The sequence below is a fragment of the Ischnura elegans genome, chromosome 9 (assembly GCF_921293095.1).
Source record: "Ischnura elegans chromosome 9, ioIscEleg1.1, whole genome shotgun sequence".
NCBI lineage: Eukaryota > Metazoa > Arthropoda > Insecta > Odonata > Coenagrionidae > Ischnura > Ischnura elegans.
This window is the reverse complement of record NC_060254.1, coordinates 83,296,300-83,314,727: the sequence shown is the minus strand read 5'-3', so window position 1 is coordinate 83,314,727 and position 18,428 is coordinate 83,296,300. Positions and strand designations below refer to the sequence as shown.

The 18,428-nt window shown below is 40.4% G+C and overlaps 1 protein-coding gene across 2 annotated transcripts in view; it reads left to right on the top strand.

The window, feature by feature from the left end:
- Window positions 1-18,428, top strand: part of LOC124165529 (GTP-binding protein Di-Ras2) — a 535,614-nt gene that overhangs the window by 22,320 nt on the left and 494,866 nt on the right. The gene's annotated exons all lie outside the window — the stretch shown is intronic.

The window sequence follows — 18,428 nt, the reverse complement described above, 5'->3', positions numbered from 1 at the left end:
CATGTAAAGCATATTGATGCCGACGCCAGGTTTCTCTCCCCGTTCCATTCTTTCCATCCCCTGCGGCGATACAGGCCTAAGGGCAGGCGCGCACCAGCGCGACCACGACCACGGCCACGACCACGACCCGTGGCATACGACCAGTTTTTGCATTGCAACAAATGGAGCAACGCGCACTAGGCCAAGTGCGACTCGTTGGTCGGACCCGAGTCGTCTGACCAAAATTTTTGAATTTGGTCGTCCCCGACTCAGCGGTCGTTGCGGCCAGAAATGACACATATTGTAATGGCGCGCCGCGCACTGACTCCGACTTCACTCCGACCCGACCATACCGACTGAGCAAGTGGTGAATGTGTTTTGCTATCGTGGTCGTGGTCGTGCTCTGGTCGGAAGGTTTGCGACAGAGATCTGTCGTGGTCGTGGTCGCGTTAGTGCGCGCCTGCCCTAACCTGTTATTATTCTCTCCCAAGTATCTACCTCTCTCCTTAAAACCTGCATTATGCGATCATTTTTTCCATCCCTTTAGAGGGTTTGCTTCAGCGACCGCTCCAGCGATGGCGGAAGAAAGTGTCCGTTTCTCGCAATCGTTTTCCGCGATGGCTCGAGGGATCCATCACTCGTCACGTCCCTTTTTTCCGTAGCTGAAGCCATAGCTGGCAGCAAGCGGAATCAATTAAAGGAGACCCCAGAACATGGTGGTTAAGAGTTACATCTGTTGCCGTTTCGAGCGCATTTTATTCGGCGGCGCCACTAGGCGACAGTATCTCGTTCAGCGTGACTTTCGCCTATAACTGTAGAGGATGTGGTATTTTTTAGTCGAAATTCGTGTCGAATGCGTTAAATGTGGGCTGTATATGATTTATTTGTTCAGTTGCGAATTGCTTTTGTGTATTTCCTCGTAAAAAGCGGATAAAGATGGAGAAAGATCTGAGGTTTTCCCGGCGTATGATGATGTTGAAGTTATTTCGGGTTTCCCACCGGATAAGGTTCTCCATCTCTGCCGACGTTTCGATGGTCGTGTCGTCCATCGTTATCAGGGCTTGATGACGATGGACAACACGACCATCGAAACGTCGGCAGAGATGGAGAACCTTATCCGGTGGGAAACCCGAAATAACTTCAACATCGGATAAAGATGACTGACGGCGCCGCGAGTGGCGATTTTGAAATCTGATTTTAATGCACGCAGAGCTACAATAATTCTACCGGTGGACTTGATAATCCTCTGACCTAATTTTCGTGGCTGGCACCAATCAGTAAATCAGAACGCACGGTAGCTAACAGCGATTGCAACGCCACGCTTGGAATTTAATGGAATGACAATTGTAAAAAACGGTAAGTGATGGAAAAAGGGACGGTGAGAATGACCATGTGATTCAGAAAATGATGGTTCAAGCGATCCCTCTTTCTATCAAACCAATCGCTCTGAGGACGGGAATTGATGGGGAAGGGACGCTGATTCAGGCTCAAACAACGACTGCAATTTCTTCTGATTTTTCTGGTTCTACATCTGATATGAGCGTTTGACACTCATTTCAAGCGGCAAATTCGTCTCGTGACACCACTGACGATAGACTACTCGGGGGCAAAGCGTGTTTCTCGAATTCGTCACCGATGGCGTGAGAGTGGCGCACGTGTGCGTTCGCCGGCGGCATTCCAGAGGGCGTCTCTGCTGTGTGTCGAAAGAGTGGGGTGGGGAAGGAGTGGGAGAGGGGGTGGGGGGTGGGAGGTAGGGCGGGCTGCTGCGTGGACCACACCCTTTGATTTGAGGCCGTGGTCCAATGAACTTCCTCGATTCTCCCGCCTGAGGATCAATCGTCGTGCGATTGAGGTGTCGCGATTTTCTCGTTCGATTCAGAGTTGGCACATTATTTTTTTTTGAAATCGTTTCTGCATGCATGGCATACAAAAAGTAAGAGAATACAAGCATAGAGGTAAGGAAACAGTTCATCAGATGCTACATATGGAACATGTTTCTCTATAGAAGCGAGGCTTGGACATTGGCAGGTATAGAGAAGTCAAGAGGAAAAGAATTCAAATTATGGTGATGATAACCGAAAAATTATGAAGATTAAATGGATCCACCCAGTAAATAATGAGGAAGTGCTAAAAAGAGTTGGGGAATAAGAGAATTATCCTAAAAACCTTAAGGAGAAGATAAGACAACTTATGAATAGAAGGATCAACAACTTTGCTATTTCCACGTAGTAATTTATTGACACCGACCATGGTTTCGTTACAGAGTAACATTATCAAGGTCCAATAAATTACTATGTGGAAATAGCAAAGTTGTTGATCCTTCTATTCCTGCGATTATGGATTTCCACCAAGTCACGCCCGCTACGATTAATTATGAGACAACTTAGTTGGCCACAGTTTGCCACAGTTCTGAGGTATGATGGCCTGATGAAGACAATCGTTAAAGATGGAAGGGAAGAAGGGAAAGGGACGGGCAACAATGAGCTCTTTAGGACAGGTTGTATACGATGTAAAAGAGAATAAATTCGTCACTATAAAAAGGCTAGTGGATAGGAGAGAGGAATGGAGAGCTGCGTCAAACCTATCTTCGGATCGTTGATTAATGATGATGATGACACAAAGTAAAGCTCTAAAAGTACATAATTAAGGTTCTGTATGAACATGATTCCAGGGGCGCAGCCAGGAATTAAGGCTGGGGGGGTTTAGGTGCAACTAATACCGGGGTGTGTGGGGGTTTGGAATACTCACAGGATAAGCGGTAGGTGCGAGATTAATAAATTGCGAAATTTTAAGATAAATGGTTCAAAATGCTGAGTTTTTCGGCTTTCTGAGGGATATTTGGTTAATCATTTTACTCCCCCTTTATTTTTTGTTAATGTTTTATCCCCCAAACCCCCCCTCGCTGCGCCACTGCATGATACTACCTTTTGTATTGCATCTGAAAAGAAGCTTATAGTCTTCCAAGAAATATTCTATGCACTATTATTGGCCCAGTATGTGACTAAGTGAACCTGATGGATACGGACCAACAGAGAACAAAGAGTCCTCTACCAATGTGTCAAAATGGTTGTCCAAATTGAAACCAGAAGATTAAGATAGGCTGGCCATGTTAGCAAGAGGGAGCTAGACTCCTCACTGAGGATGGCGTGAAAATATCCCGCGTGGTGGACGACCCCTGGCGCATCCTAGACTACGGTGGGAAGATCAAGTGCATCAAGACTTTGGGCTCTAAATGTGCTCGCTCTTTCGCTGAGTCTACGACTTGAATAGCCAGTGGCTGGGGAGCAGCTAGGAATTAAGGCTAGGAGGGTTTTTTTTAGCGCAACTAATACGTTGGTGTCTGGGGGTATGACATACCCGCCAGGGTAATCGGGAGGTGCGGGGGCCCTCCGCCAGAAAATAATTAAGATAAATAGTGAGTTTTACGACTTTCTGAGGGATATTTTATAAATTCTTACATGATTCTATAAGTAATATTAATGAAATTAAGTGAAATGGGTTTAACTTTAAAAAATATCTGATCTCTGGGGGGGGGGGGGGGTTTATTCCCCAAAATCCCCCTCGCTGTGCTACTGGCCAATGGTGTAACTTTTTCAGAGACGTCCGCTAGAGCGAGGAAGGACAAAAATAAAGGGAGGAAGATTCTTCAGATAAACACTGATCCGCGAGGTGTGTACAATCATCGAAGCAATTAATTTGGGCCAGCATACCTAATGTCTGGTATTTATTTGAAAATTTTAGTTTAGAAGGGTGATCATTTTTTTAACCCATGAGTATTATGGTAATTTTATTCATTATTAGCTATGCTAAGTAGCAAGAATAAAGAAAAGAGTAAGATAATGTTTGCTCTATTTCCAATAATTGTAGTGTGTTTATTGAGAAAGAATATTAAGGAAATAAAAGAGAAGGCGCCAGGTGTGAAAAATACGCGGTAAAAAATTTAGCATGCTGCAATTTACCGATTACATATCAGCCATAGCAGAGGCTTAGAGAAATCTTAAGAAAATTATATTTGTTATGGAAAACATAATGAAAAGATGAAAGCTGAAAATATTTGTCTATGAAAAACATAGGTCTGCTGTAGAAGAGAAGAGGCGAAGACCAAACTGAAAATAGGAACCAGTTAACTTGAGATGGCGAAGGAGTTCTGCTACCAGTGTAGCCGAGTGACCAATATAGTATAAACGACGGTATATAATATAATATAAACGACGGTAATGGTCAGTAGAATTGCCCAAGCGAAGGGGACATAATGAGGAGACTTCTTACTGCAGAAAATTATGCGTTGAAGTTTGGAGGAATTTTATCAGGACTTATATTTTATTATATTTGGAGCATTGCTTATGGTACTGAGGCATGGACGATGGCAGCAGCGGAGATAGCAAGGTTTGAACACATCTTTCTAAATGTGGTGCTATTAAAGCATGGCTAAGATCAATCGGATAGATTGCATGAGTAATGCGGAATTTCTTGTTAGGTCAGAAGAAAAGAGAAGTCAATTGAAAATCCTGCGCGCAAGACGGGACAATTTATTCCACTGCATGGTCAGACACGGAGGCCTGATGAAATCATTGTTGAAGGACAAGTGGAAGGGAGGAATGGCCACGAATGAGATATATAGAGCAGATGATGATGGATGTTACGCAGAGGAATCACTTTTTTTGCACTCCAGCAGTTGGGTGAAAGTGTACTAAAGTGGAAAAGTTGTATGCAACATAAGCCGAATTATTTTGAAATTTGGAATTTTTGTTAATGAGTGAGTCGACAACCCTAAAGCCTGGCGAAAGTCTGAAAGGGTCTTTAATTCCAAGTCTTTGTCATTTTTATTTCGTGTATGATTGTATTATAAGGAATTCAAATTATTATTATAATTATGCCGATGTTTAAGCATAAGCCGATAGGGGAATTGAGAGGAGACTGCGTCAGACCAATTGCAGGATTTGTAACTGCTGATGATGATACTCCTATATACCTCCCAAGGGGTTTAACACGTTGTCAAATCTAGGCTAATGAATTTTTCCTGTGCGCAATACTGAGCAGTCGACGTCGATGTCGACGAACCAATTGTCGGAAAACATGGGAAAAAAAGGCTTCGTATTAGATGCATGGATCAAGTGATTGTGGGTTCAGAGAAGTGGAGACACTTGGCGAATAAAAAATAAGCTAATAGGAGAATGTAGTAAGAGCTGACATAAACTACTTTCAGAATTTAAGTAATGAAATAACAGAGAGATGGCACTTTTCCACAGGTTTATTATTGAAATATTATTGTGGAAAAGTACCATCGCCCTGTTCATTCAATACTTACAGGATGTCATTCCACTATATCTCGCCTGCTTCTGTTACTTTTACTTTCAGCATTATTCACCTATGATATTGATAAGATTAATGTAATTTGTGTAATTGAACGAAATCTTTGAGGAATGTGGCGGTCCAGTGGATAGAGCATTGGTTCACTAATCAGAGGATTCCAGGTTCATAATCGGGATCCATTGGACACCCCATCTAAAATCTCCGGTGCCAGGTGGGTCAGGGAAAAAGACTGGCCCCCCGCTCTGTGTGTATGTGTGAGTTGATACACCTGTAACTTAGTTTTGGGTGAGCTCTGCCCTCGCCTATTCGATATTCAGGTTGGATTACTGAGTGAGTGATTGTATATTGGGGGATGGGAAGCCAAGGGGTACAAATGGTTATTTTTATAAACAGAACCCGGTACAAAAATTGACTTCTAACCCCCTCATATGATATCGTTGAATTGAGCTCGGGCACCGTTGCAACCGACTCTTCTGTGCGGGCTTTGTGGGGGGGGGAAAGGGAGGGCAATCCCACCGCTACTGCAGCAGCCACCCCCTATAGCCCCCCCGGCCGATGCTGCGGCGTCAGAGGAAGACAGACGGAGGCGGGGGCGGATACGGGGGATGGGGGATCGGTGCGCGCTGGTTGGTACTCGGATCCGTTGCTAGGCGATGGCCCAGCCGCCGTATAAACCCACGCGGGAAAAACAACAGCAACGAGAGCATCAACAACAAAGGCGGTTGTGGCGTCAGGGGCCGCCGCTACCTCGGACAGCGCCGCACTCAAACATGCGCCCCCGTTTACTCACCACTTCTCCCCACCCTAACTCCCCAGGGCCAATTCAGCACACCTTTTAGGATTCCAGAGGTCGCACGTTGACAATCCACTGGAGAACTCAGGTGAATGTTTATCTCACAGAAGAGTCACAGAGTTTTATCCCGCAAAATTTCCTTTTAACATATCAATCTTTACATCATCACATCGAATGCATTATTGACATTTTGGGGTTTGTTTCTAGATCCAAACATTTGTTGAATCAAGAGAATTTGGGTGAATAGAAGTGGAGATACCTGGCGAACAAAAAATAAGCTAATAGGACAATGTACCAGAGAGCTGAGATAAACTTCTTGATGTAAGACCAACTCACCACCTTTTAGGACTCCAGAGATTGTAATTTTCCAAGCCACAGGAGAACTCAGGTGAATGATTATCTCAGAGGAGAGTCACAGAGCTTTAGTCCGCAACATTTTATTTTCACCTGCGAATCTTTATTCACACCGAATACGTTTTTGATATTTTGGAGTTTGTTTCTAAAGCCCAAAAAAATGTTGAACAGATGAACATAAAAAAACAGATAGCCCGCAAAATTTCCTTTTCACCTATCAATCTTTACATCATCACATCGAATGCATTATTGACATTTTGGGGTTTGTTTCTAGATGCAAACATTTGTTGGATCAAGTGAATTTGGGTTTACAGAAGTGTAGATACTTGGCGAGAAAAAAATAACTGAACAGGAGGATGTGCCGGAGAGTTGAGATAAAATACTGTCAGCATTATTTACCTACGATCATGATAAAATTGCTGTGAGACTAACTTATCACCTTTAAGGACACCAGAGATCGCTTGTTTCCAAGCCACAGGAAAACTTAGGTGAGTGAATGATTGTCTCACAGAAGAGTAGATTTACTGAGTTTTAGCCCACACAGAAGACTCCACTTCTTTGTTGATTGAGATCAAATCCCCGATATCATATCCAGCCACTCATTCAGTAATTTAACCCCAATGTCGAATAGGCGAGGGCGGAGCTCACGTGAAACTAGGCTACGTGCGTGTGAAAATTGAGTCTTACTTGAAATAGAAATGGTATTAGTAATGGATATTCATCCGAGAAACCTTAGAATGATTATTTCTTACCTCCTATAGGTGCATTTTATATCCAGAGCTAGCTTCGTGCCTTAAAGAAATTAAAATGATTGAAAAAAATGATGATCTTGAAAATGTTATCTCATCTAGTGAATATAAGGATCCTCATTTATACATATTGTGTGGCTATACCTTTACCGATTTATTTCTTGTCAACGTTAATTTGCAATGAAATTAGTGTTGCTCCTAAAGTTTGTAATTTTTGCGGATGAATGTTTATCAATTAATATAATACCTAATTATTTTTATATTGGTACAAAAAAAAGAAACTTAAAAATCTTTCTGTCTTATAAGAACCGCCGGAGAGATTATTCTACCCTGAGAAGTTAAGAGAAAGTTGTGTGCCCTTTGAATAACAAATCATAGTCAATTATTATAACAAGTATGCCCTCAGACGTGATTTGCTGGTTTATGACTTTGAAGCTTTGTTTATAGTATCAGATTCCCCATGAACTGTCCTGAATGGGCTACCTTTTGTTTCGGCACTCTCCAGCAGAACAGCAGCCGCCCGTAATGGGTTTGTACATTTTTACTATCGTCGTGTCTGATAAAATCCGGAAATCAATGAGAGCAGCATTTTCCATTTTTCTATCCGTCGTATATTTCTCAAGCTATTTACGACGAAAAGACCACAGCCTTAACATTTTTCTGAGAGAAGTTAATGACGTCACGGACTCACGAAGGCGGCTCACCGCGTGTGCACTACTCCTCAGGGGGCCTTCACAGTTCGGCGTTGCGTTGACGCCGCGGCTAGCGAGCCAATCAGAGCCCGTCTTTGAGAATTGATGACGTCACGTCTCCAGCTCGCTGCGTCGTTGCAGAAAAACTGAACCTGTTCAATTTTCTCTGCGTCAAGGCGGCAGTACGCCGACGATTTCGAATTGGTGTTTGTTTATGGGTATGCAAATATGCAAGATTAGCTCTAATGGGAGTGGCAAATGCTATTTATTTTATTATTTACTATTATTTTGAAGTGTTCAGCTTAGATATTTCGTATCTTTAACCCTAAATTAGATTACAATCACTGAGGAGCATAGATTAGCGTAACACATACCCGTAAATGGAATCAAAAGCTAAATACAGCGTGAGAGGTGCTTGTTGGTGACTAAGGCCGTTTAAATTCCATTTTATATCCAATAATTGTGCCCTCATGATCTACTCAGTTAGAGCTATTTAGATAACATGACTAGGACACTCTGTTTGAACAACAGTTATCATTAATAAATATTCCTGATAATATTCCACGTTACTCATGTTCATTGAGTGTATGTAATTAGCTATTTTTCGAATATTCCGAGTTAGGAAATAAAATTTAAAGGTCATAATAATGCATAGGCAAGGGCCATCACTACATGCATTATTAACGACTTTATGGTCGCCATATTAACTTCAAATGCTATTTATAGTTAAGAAGAACATTTTAAGAAATGAAATTGGGTAATCTTGCAGAAAACAGCATATGTATTGTGAGTTTGGTTCGAAATCCTAAGATGATATGCTCACAGGCCGATTTTTAGGAGCCGACGCTTTTTGCCTTTCATTTGTTTTTGCAACGCAGAGCTGTGAAGGGCTCCAACTTGCTGCGATGAGTTAGCTCCGTCCCCAAGTACGCAACGCCGAGCTATGAAGGCACCCTCAGTCTCGCGCTTCAGTCCCACATGGTTCGGTCTTATTTACAGTATAGAGAGCGATTCTTTCCCTCTAGAAACGGCTCTCCGTGAATGAGTTAAATGAAGCAAAACTGTAGTGACGTCACCAACTTACGAAAACTGGGGGCAACTTCCGCATTTTTCATTTTAAGTTATGAAAGAACTTAGTGTTTCATCTTAACTTATCCATCCCTTATATCTACCTAATTCTGTTGACAGTTTGCTATTTCTGGTCCGAGTAAACGACCCCATGGTATGGTATTAGCAGGAGACGACCAACAGCTGAGGTCATTTGCGCCATGAGAGAAGGGTATGGATGGAAGGCTGCAGAGAAACCCGGCGTCGGAAATTAGCCTGCTCCTAACGAAAGTCGCCAAGGGGACCACGGCTTAACCTCCCATCTGACGGACGGAGTGTTGAGCTGGAATTGTCCTCCACTCAAGCAGGGATCACGAGGTCTCTGAAAATTCTCTGCCACCGCCGGGATTTGAACCCGAGTCCAGAAGGTGGGAGGCCAATACACTAGCCACCACACCGACCCGATCTCCAACCCCATTTTCCCATGCAAATCTAGACCGTAGCACGCATATATTCATCAAGGTACTCCATTGGTGCAAGTGAACTCTGACTCTCGGAATTATACGGCGTAGAGAAAATAGAAGGTATTGATATTTCTGAGTAACTCCCCCGCATATATCGATTTCAAGGAATTAATTACTCGTTCGTTCACTCACCTTTCGCTCTGAAGCACCTTCATCGACTTCAGCCGCTCACTTATATTCTCCACCAAAGTAATGATTCGCTCCCTTTCCGTCCCGAATGTTGTTCTTCGTTACATGCGCCAACTTTGAATTCGTCGTGGGCGTAAGTACGCCTACTACACGGCTACTTTGAGAGATGGGTAAATTCTCAATGGAGGTGGGAACAGAGAGGAAGCCGTGGGTTCGTCCTTAATTACCTCGGAACTATTCTCTTGAAGTCTTGTTAGCACCGCGGAGATTCCTCGCAAGGGCGTCGCTTGAAGCAGGCCTGTCTTTGGGGAGTGGAGATATTTGTGCCACTAGACTCCTCCGCATTCCTACCTCATCCGCTCTTGCGCCTGGTCCATTCTTCTCCCGGCGGACATTAGGTTGTTATTCTATAGAACGGGACTGGTAATCTCTCAGTCTAGCGACAAACTAACTAACTAGCTCCAGATACCTGAAGTTCACCTGTTCTGTGGGAGTAGGCTCGATAGTTATCTCTTCTATAGCTGCCCACTTTGTTGAAAGAACTGAAATGATATAATGGGCGGGTTTCTCACTTGCATTCCGAAAAAATACCATTATGACATTTCGATATGTCGCATGTGTGAGTGGTACACTCTCATACTAAGCAGCAAACTAATTAGCTCCATTTACCTGAAGTTCCCCTGTAATGTGGGAGTAGGCTCGATACCTATCTCATCTAATGCCGCACACTATTTTGAAACTACCGAAATGATAAAGTGGGTGGTTCTCGCAAATACAGGGTGTCACATTTATCTTGACCACCCGAAATAACTTTTTGTCCAGATGCAAATTCAAAAATGTGTCAAGCAAATGTTCATTAGCCGTCAGGGGGACATTAATCAGCATGATTGCCTTCCTTGTAGCTTTGTTATTTACAAAGATATGAACAGCGGTATTTTTTTTAAAATGCCACTCTATATTTTTTATTCAGCAATTCATTTCCTCTCCTAAAGACTTATTAAAAAATGTAGAACAGTGGACCATTAACATACACTATGTGGTATGAAAAATGACTGACTCTCTTGCACTTAGTGGAGGTACGCGGGTATTGGAACTATTCCACTTGTTGACGTTGACGGTGATCAAATGAAAACATAGTAAAATGCACACAAGTCTTAAGAAGCTCGTCCACAGGAAGTGGCTCGGGTTGTGTATTATTGTTGTTTTTGTTGTGTATTTCGGGTGGTCAAGATAAATGGGACACCCTGTTTATCGCTCAACAATCCTACTAAAACATATTCATATGTCGCGTGTGTAGGTGACACTCCCTCATACTAACGGCAAACTAACTAACTTGCTCCAGGTACCTTAAATTCCCCTGAACTGTGGATGGAGGCTCGATAGTTATTTCGTCTGTTGCCGAACTCTTTGTTTAAACAACTTAAATGATAGAGCGGACGGTTCTCCCAATGTGTCCCTCAACAATCCCACCATCTCATATCGATATGTGGCGTGTATAAGTGGAACATCCTCTTACTAACGACTAACTAACTAGCTCCAGGTAGCTGGAGTTCCCCTGTATTGTGGAGGATAGTGCTCGATTGTTATGTCGTCCATAGTGACACACTTTGTTGAAACTACTGAAATGATATAGTGGGCGGTTCTCGCAAGTATATCCCTCAACAAACCCACTATAATGTATCGATATATCGTATATATGGGTGATACTTCCTCATACAAGCGATAAACTAACGAATTAGCTCCAGATACCTTAAGTTCTCCTTTACTGTGGGAGAAGGCTCCCTCATACTGGTGACAAACTAACTAACTAGATTCTGTACTGTGGGAGGAGGCTCGATAGTGATCCATGGTCGCGTACTTTGTTGAAACTACTGAAATGATATAGTTGGCGATTCTTCCACGTATATATCTCTCAACTTTCCCACTATCTCATATCCATATGCATATATTTAGACTAGTGAAATTAGTAATTTTCAAACTTGAGAAATGCATTTCCCAAAAACTACAGTCTATAGCTTGGTTCAATGGAAATAGACCCGTTATAATCATAATTGCTGCTACATCTGTCCTTACAATTACAATTAATCTATATATTTTTTAATTCTATTCAATTAGCAATAAGAAAAATTCACGACCTATGTAATCACTTCTCATTTGCAGTTTTATTAGTCTTAAGTTAAATCTTAGCCTAAAAAGTACAATATTCTATAGTTTCTTGTTTCGAGATATTTAGGATGCAATGCCAAGCAAACCAAGAGAGGTGTATCGCTATGAACAAGAATCAACAGTTCACTAGACTAGCGGGCTGATTGTGGTTTTAAACCCTACCCTTTCTATGGCGAATACTGCAGTCCTACAGTCCCAATGGAATCTTACGACGCGACGTTGCTAAGCAGACTGCGCTGGGACTGGGGAGTCTAATTTCCAAAACAGGTCGTCGTGGGTGGACGGATTGGACTATTGTTCACTTTCTTCGATGGCAAACTATACAATTTTTCTCATACCTTCAATGAATTTGAATGTTCCTGCTTTTTCCTGCTAAGTGTCATGGAGTGGGCATTATTGCATTCTTGGTAGAGTTGGTTGAATGAAAGGAAAGTATGGTCAGCTATATATCTGATTCTTGGGATAGTCATTTCTTCACAGAGACACTTTGCTGGCCATTTTACCTGACTTGTGCTTACATTCTCCGCTGTTCCATTTATTTTACCCCTCCCACATATTTCACGTATTCTCAGTCTTTGGCAAGGGTTGCTATTCGATAGGGAGAAATGCTGCCCATCAAGTGATGGCACTCTAAATAACTAACTCCTTCGGGTTTCAGTTCGTGATATTTATCTACTGAGTCTGTAGCGGTGGAATGAGGCGTGCCATTTATATTTTATTTCACTGTGTCTTCTTATTAACCACTTCAACCCTAGGCATATTCTATTCATATAAGGGAGGCACAGAGGCACGTGCTCCCCCAGACGCTTGAAAAAATCTGCATAATTTTTTATACGGTTATCATTACGTTCGTTTTCTTTTGTGTATTACGGAGCCTCAATCATTTAATTTCATATAAATGACTGTTATGCTAAAACAAAGAGAATTACTTTGTTTACAGTAATTGTTGTGTCGTGTTTTTGATCTCAAGTATGAGAAGATTGTTTGCCAGTCAGATCCTTGTGCCCTCCCTGAAAAAATCCTGGATCCTCCCCTGACTACGACGATACTGATACGTGATCAATGCCATGGACTATATACTGATTTACGTGTAGTTTAGTTTTTGAAACACAATGAGCAACTTTTACACCATGAAGTACTGACGTATTCCATTATATAAATGCAGCACAGAGCCCTCACTTGATGTTTTTCGATCAAAAAAAGGGAATACCGATATTTTTAGAATTACGATCTATTGAACGATGCAGCACAGTATATAACTAGAGTCACAATATGTCACTATATGATATATAATAAATACGGGAATTTACTTTGTTAATTTACTTTACGCTAAACTATGTTTGTTTTTCTTTTTCTTTACGCTAAACTTTTATGTTTTTCTCCCATTCATTTATCTCTCGGATATTATTACGTCGCTATTTGGTTGTGAGGAATTATGCTTCCTCTTCAATCATTTTCCCTCCACAGGGTAGAGATGCATGTAGTTCCTTCATGCTGTTGGACGAGGCGCTATTATATTCGTGTCTATCACCTTGGCCTTTTTGAAAACGGCTGGAATGATATTGTACACAATCGTGCTTATTTTCCAAAGATTGACTCATAAATATTTTATCCTGATACAATATATCTATGGACGTAGTCTCCACAGATTTAGCCCTATTCACCTCAACTTTATTCGATTTATAAAATGAAGCAGACCAGTTTATGAAACATTCCCCCAATCACAGCTAACACCGCGGGTCAATCGTGAGATTAGTTTTAGAGATCTTACGATAATTCATGTCTTACCTATCCGTGTCATTCATTCAGGCAGACCTATCTTCATTACTACTGGTTTGTTAAAAAAATAATATTTCTCTATGCTAAGTAGAATTGTGACATTTTAAGTTTATGTGAACAAGGGAACGCTCTTTTTGAGTTTTCACGCCCATATTTACGACAGCTTAAGTCAAATTAAGTTACTGTGAACAAGGCTTTAAGCGTAGATTATATAAGACGGTATGAAGTACCAAAAAATTCGTTGAACGTAACGGTTGTACTGCTATTCCTTATCTAGAACCAATAACCTAGTATAACAGAAGTCAGATGTTCAGAAATCCGCAGGGATATCTGTGAGGATAGAGTAATGGGGATTACAAGGTAATATAACTAATCGTCAGTATAATAATGAGTCTTTAGGCTAGCGAGATGAGTATGGTTTTACTCACGGTCCGTCATATTCCACTAAAATTCCGTCATAGTTCCTTTTAGAGGAAGTTCTATGTTCCACTACATGGAACCAACGCAAACTGACAACGCAGTTCTTTATTTAGGTACACGATTGATAAGTTTCCCTTTTGCTGCCGAAACTTATGTGATGGAGCGTGATTATTATCATGTGCATCGACAGGCCTGTAGTGGAGGCCGTTGAAATGATGCGGTCGGCGAGCATGTTCATTTCCTTGGAATACTTCATGTATCAAAATTGCATTTTCGACTACCTTTGTACAAAATGTAGACATTTCGCGAGATAATTGCCATTGAGAAGTTGACACATGATTAATCAATGGAATTTTTCCGTTTTTTGGACCGGAGAATATTACCCTACCTCTATCATAGGAATGCCTACAATTCACATGTATTCTAAATACCATTCCTGAAAAATGTTTTCCGGGAACAACGGTTCAGCGAAAACGCCATCCGAAGCCTCATTACCGTCTCTCATACCGCCTTGTTCTGCGTGGAAATTATTGAAATAGCACAGTTCGCGGGCACAATAATAGACTACATCGAAATTCTGAAGTATTTGTTTCTATATCTTGGAATTTATTTGATTTTTGAAGCATAGGTAGTTAAAAATTCTACTTGTTTACAATTTATAAGCTCAGTTCAAAATATTTTACTTGGTGCATTGGGAGAGATGTACAATCAGTTATTCAAATTCCCGTCACAATGTCAATATGAAAGAGTTTGTCGTGGTTACAAAAAATAAAAGCTAATTTACATCATCTGATGTCTTTTTTGGGAATCTTAATGTTACTCTCACTCCATTACTTACTATTTCTTTGGCTAAACTTTTATCCTTCGGTGATTTTATGGAACATTTTTCGCATGCGTGTATTAAAACGGCCTTTACTGTGATAGAGTCACTCTCTAACATCCGCATTATGGAAAATTGCTATTGATTGAATATTTGAAATACATGACTACCTTGTTTGATCTATTCATGATAGAATTTTCTCGCTATACTTCGTAGCCAATTATGGGATCATTTAAAAGTTCTTTTTCATTGTCTGACGTAATAGAGTTTAAAAAAAAGAGAACCTTTTATATAATTTTTTTGATCTGTTCTGTCTGATCGGTTTCCTACTTCAACCCATTAGCGATGAAAAATCGGCATTAACCATATCGCGGATAAGTTGATGACGTCATGAATTCGCATAACGGGTCGTCGCTTCTCTGTTACTTCTCGGCCTTGTACTTGGACCTCATGTTTCGTGAAGGAATAAATCAATGGAAACTTCTTGGATTATCTTTTATAATAATTAAATATTTATTATTACTAAAAAATTCAACACAATGAAATAAGAAGACATATGCTAGACAGGCTGACTTAGATCATAAGGTTACTGCAGGACGGCTGCCGTATACAGCAAGTTCACAGCAAGACGGCTAGATGAAGACAGTCGACTGTTGGTGGAGCGCAGACAGTTGAGCAATAGCGTGACCAAGGGGACTGTATAAAAGGAGGTCGAATACCATTCCATATAAAGCTGTTTTTTGTTGCCAGTTCGGTCGTATTTTAATCGGTTTTCAAAATTGTCCGCGGCGCAGTGAACTTTTGCGATCCAATTTTTCCAATATTTTGCATTTTAATATTTACTTGTAAGGAATAGAAATTTTAACTTGTAAGGATAAGAAATTGTCAGCCTCGGTGGTGGCGCGGATAAGTCCTAGTCTACCATACTAAAGGTCGCGGGTTCGAGTCCCGCCTTAATAGGTTTCCCCTTTAAGGACATGAGTGTGTGTTATTGTCTGTTGCTGATTGTTTAAACTCCCAATGTAAAGGCCATAGTGTGCTGTTTTCGGGGGTAATTGAGATAAATAAAAAATAAATAAAGTAATAAAGTGGATAGATCACATCATCATGTATATAAATTTCGGTTAATTCCCTTAATCATACCTTATTTCCCCGTGAAACTCGGATCACTTTGTCCGTCAGCGACGCGAGTGGCGACTTTGTAAACTCATTTAAATACGCGGCGGGTGACAACACCTTTCGAGGCTGACTTGAGGATCCTCTTCTACAATATTCGTGAGCACGACGAGACTTGGCGGCGCATGCGCGTTGGGGCACAGTAGACGACGCACGGTGACCTCTCAACACATTCCAACACCTCGCATAGTTCCATATTGATCACGTTGTTGTGTACGATTCCTTCCTTCAGAGAAAGGCTCTCTCGAACAAGAAAAATAAATCTGAATGTCATTAGACATAACCTGTTTAGGAAATGTGGGAGGAAACTTAAGCGTTTTTCAATTTAAAGTTATCGAGGAAATGGCTAAATGTGGTAGTTTTTTTGTTTCGTCGTAACTTATCATTTCCATCCTCATTACATTAATAAATATGCGATACCGGGTTTGAGTGAACGACCTTTTTATATTACTATAATCGCTATCAATTGATATTTCTTTAATTTTTTAAATTTGATTCCTCTTTTTTTCGATGTTCCCCGTGTCAATATAGGTACGCCTAGGTAATGAGGACAGCTTTGATCACTACAGAGTCGCTGAAATTGCATCAACTAATCCTTTGTGAATTAAGATTTTCCCTTTGAAGTAATTTGGGCGGGATGAAGATACTAGATGTCAAAGTGATGTCAAAGAGAGTATAGTTAATGGGTAAGGAATACTTGATGAGTACTGCGGAAATTGCGCCACCAGATTGAACCGTCACCGCTCGGAATTAACGAAGGAGAACATTTCAGAGATAATAGCTACACATGTCTGATATCGCCCGTAGAAAATATTACTGCCTTTAATGTAGTGGTATAAGCCTTGATATCTCACCTTGAGGGTTCGTAGTACAAAGTTTCCTTTATATTTCAAATTCTGTTTGTGTACATGAACCTTGTATCTTATGTTATATCCAGAGGTATTTCAGAAACTTCTTTCGGAAACTAGCGTTGTCGAAAAGTTTCGTCTGATGTGAAATGTGAACGTTTAAAAGTATCTTCATTCAAGCCATTCCACGGAAGCGTAATAGCAATCCTACACGTTATAGACGAATAAAATCGTTAAATTGTGTTATATTTATTATTTATTACGTCATTTCTTGGTTGGGCATTAATATAAAAGCTTACATTATTCTCCTGCAAATCTTTTGGATCTTTGGTGTTTCTGTTACTCGTTATATAATCCCAAGACAGGATTTTTCATGTCAAGTACGAGTCAATGCAAAAATGTTTTTGAGGAATAGCCATTAGTTTCACCATGAAATTTTGGCAGCCTTTTTAGTACTTTTACGATGACCAACATTATTTTCGATATTTATCGGATTTTTAGCATATGAAGGTCATCACAAGACTATGGTAAGCATTTCTATCGGAACGGATAACCGTAGGTCTCCTTTCTATCGCGCTTAAGTGGAACTTAGGGAATCTTGGTCTGCTGGGAGCAGCTAACGTGAGTTAACCAGAGGCTCATTACAGAATTTAGACTCTCTCAAACATATGATTAATGTATGTAAAATTCATGAGTGTCACATGAATGACGATCGGAATTTATCGAGCAAAAGAGATTCTACTTACTTAATTTATTGAAGTCATTATAGGGACAGACAAATAATATATGAAGTTGTATTTCTGGAGAGTATTATCAGTAATTTCCGAGCTTTTTCACTCACTTTTTCTTAACTTGCTTCGTCCGATCGTTTTGTCGTTTCATCGATGGAATCTTGTTATTGATTTTAGAGTCACTACCCATTGTTGGATCAGCTTGAAATTTTGCTCAATTTCTCGTTTCTGATGATAATGCAATATTAAATAATGTAAATTAATAATAACAAATGAAAATGAATTTGGTTCCATTGTGCTCTAATTAATGAAATAAATTTTCATACGGAAAAATAGTTTTAACTTTTCTCAATAAATAGCGTTAACTATAATTTTTTTCTCAGAAATTTCTCGAGCATCTCTGATTAAATCAATTTAATGGGAATTCGTTTTCCTCCGAACCATAAATGAATTTAATAAATACTAGTCGTAATTTCCTTAGAGCACTTTATTTTCATGTGTAAACGACTGGTGTCCTAACACCCCCTGCCACACGCCTTTTAGGGTATTATGTAGATGTAGATAACTTCATCCGGCCGGCCAAACAAATCCCTGTTTACTTACAATTGGCTCATTTAATCTGGAACCTGATTTTAATGAGATTATGAAGTCAAAACGACTGTATCATTCGTTACACTAATTTAGTTGCATATAAATAAAGGAAGGAATCTACTCAGTTTACATTGATTTTTTCCAACAAGATACTTTAATAATTTTCCACGTTCATACTATAATTTTTGAGGATATTAAATGACTGGCTCTGATTTACCAACTCATCAAGCTCTTCATCTATCATTTATGATTAACCTATTTTGAACCCAAGTGCTATTTTCCGGGTGATGAAAAAAATTTTTTTCTTTATAGTGCAT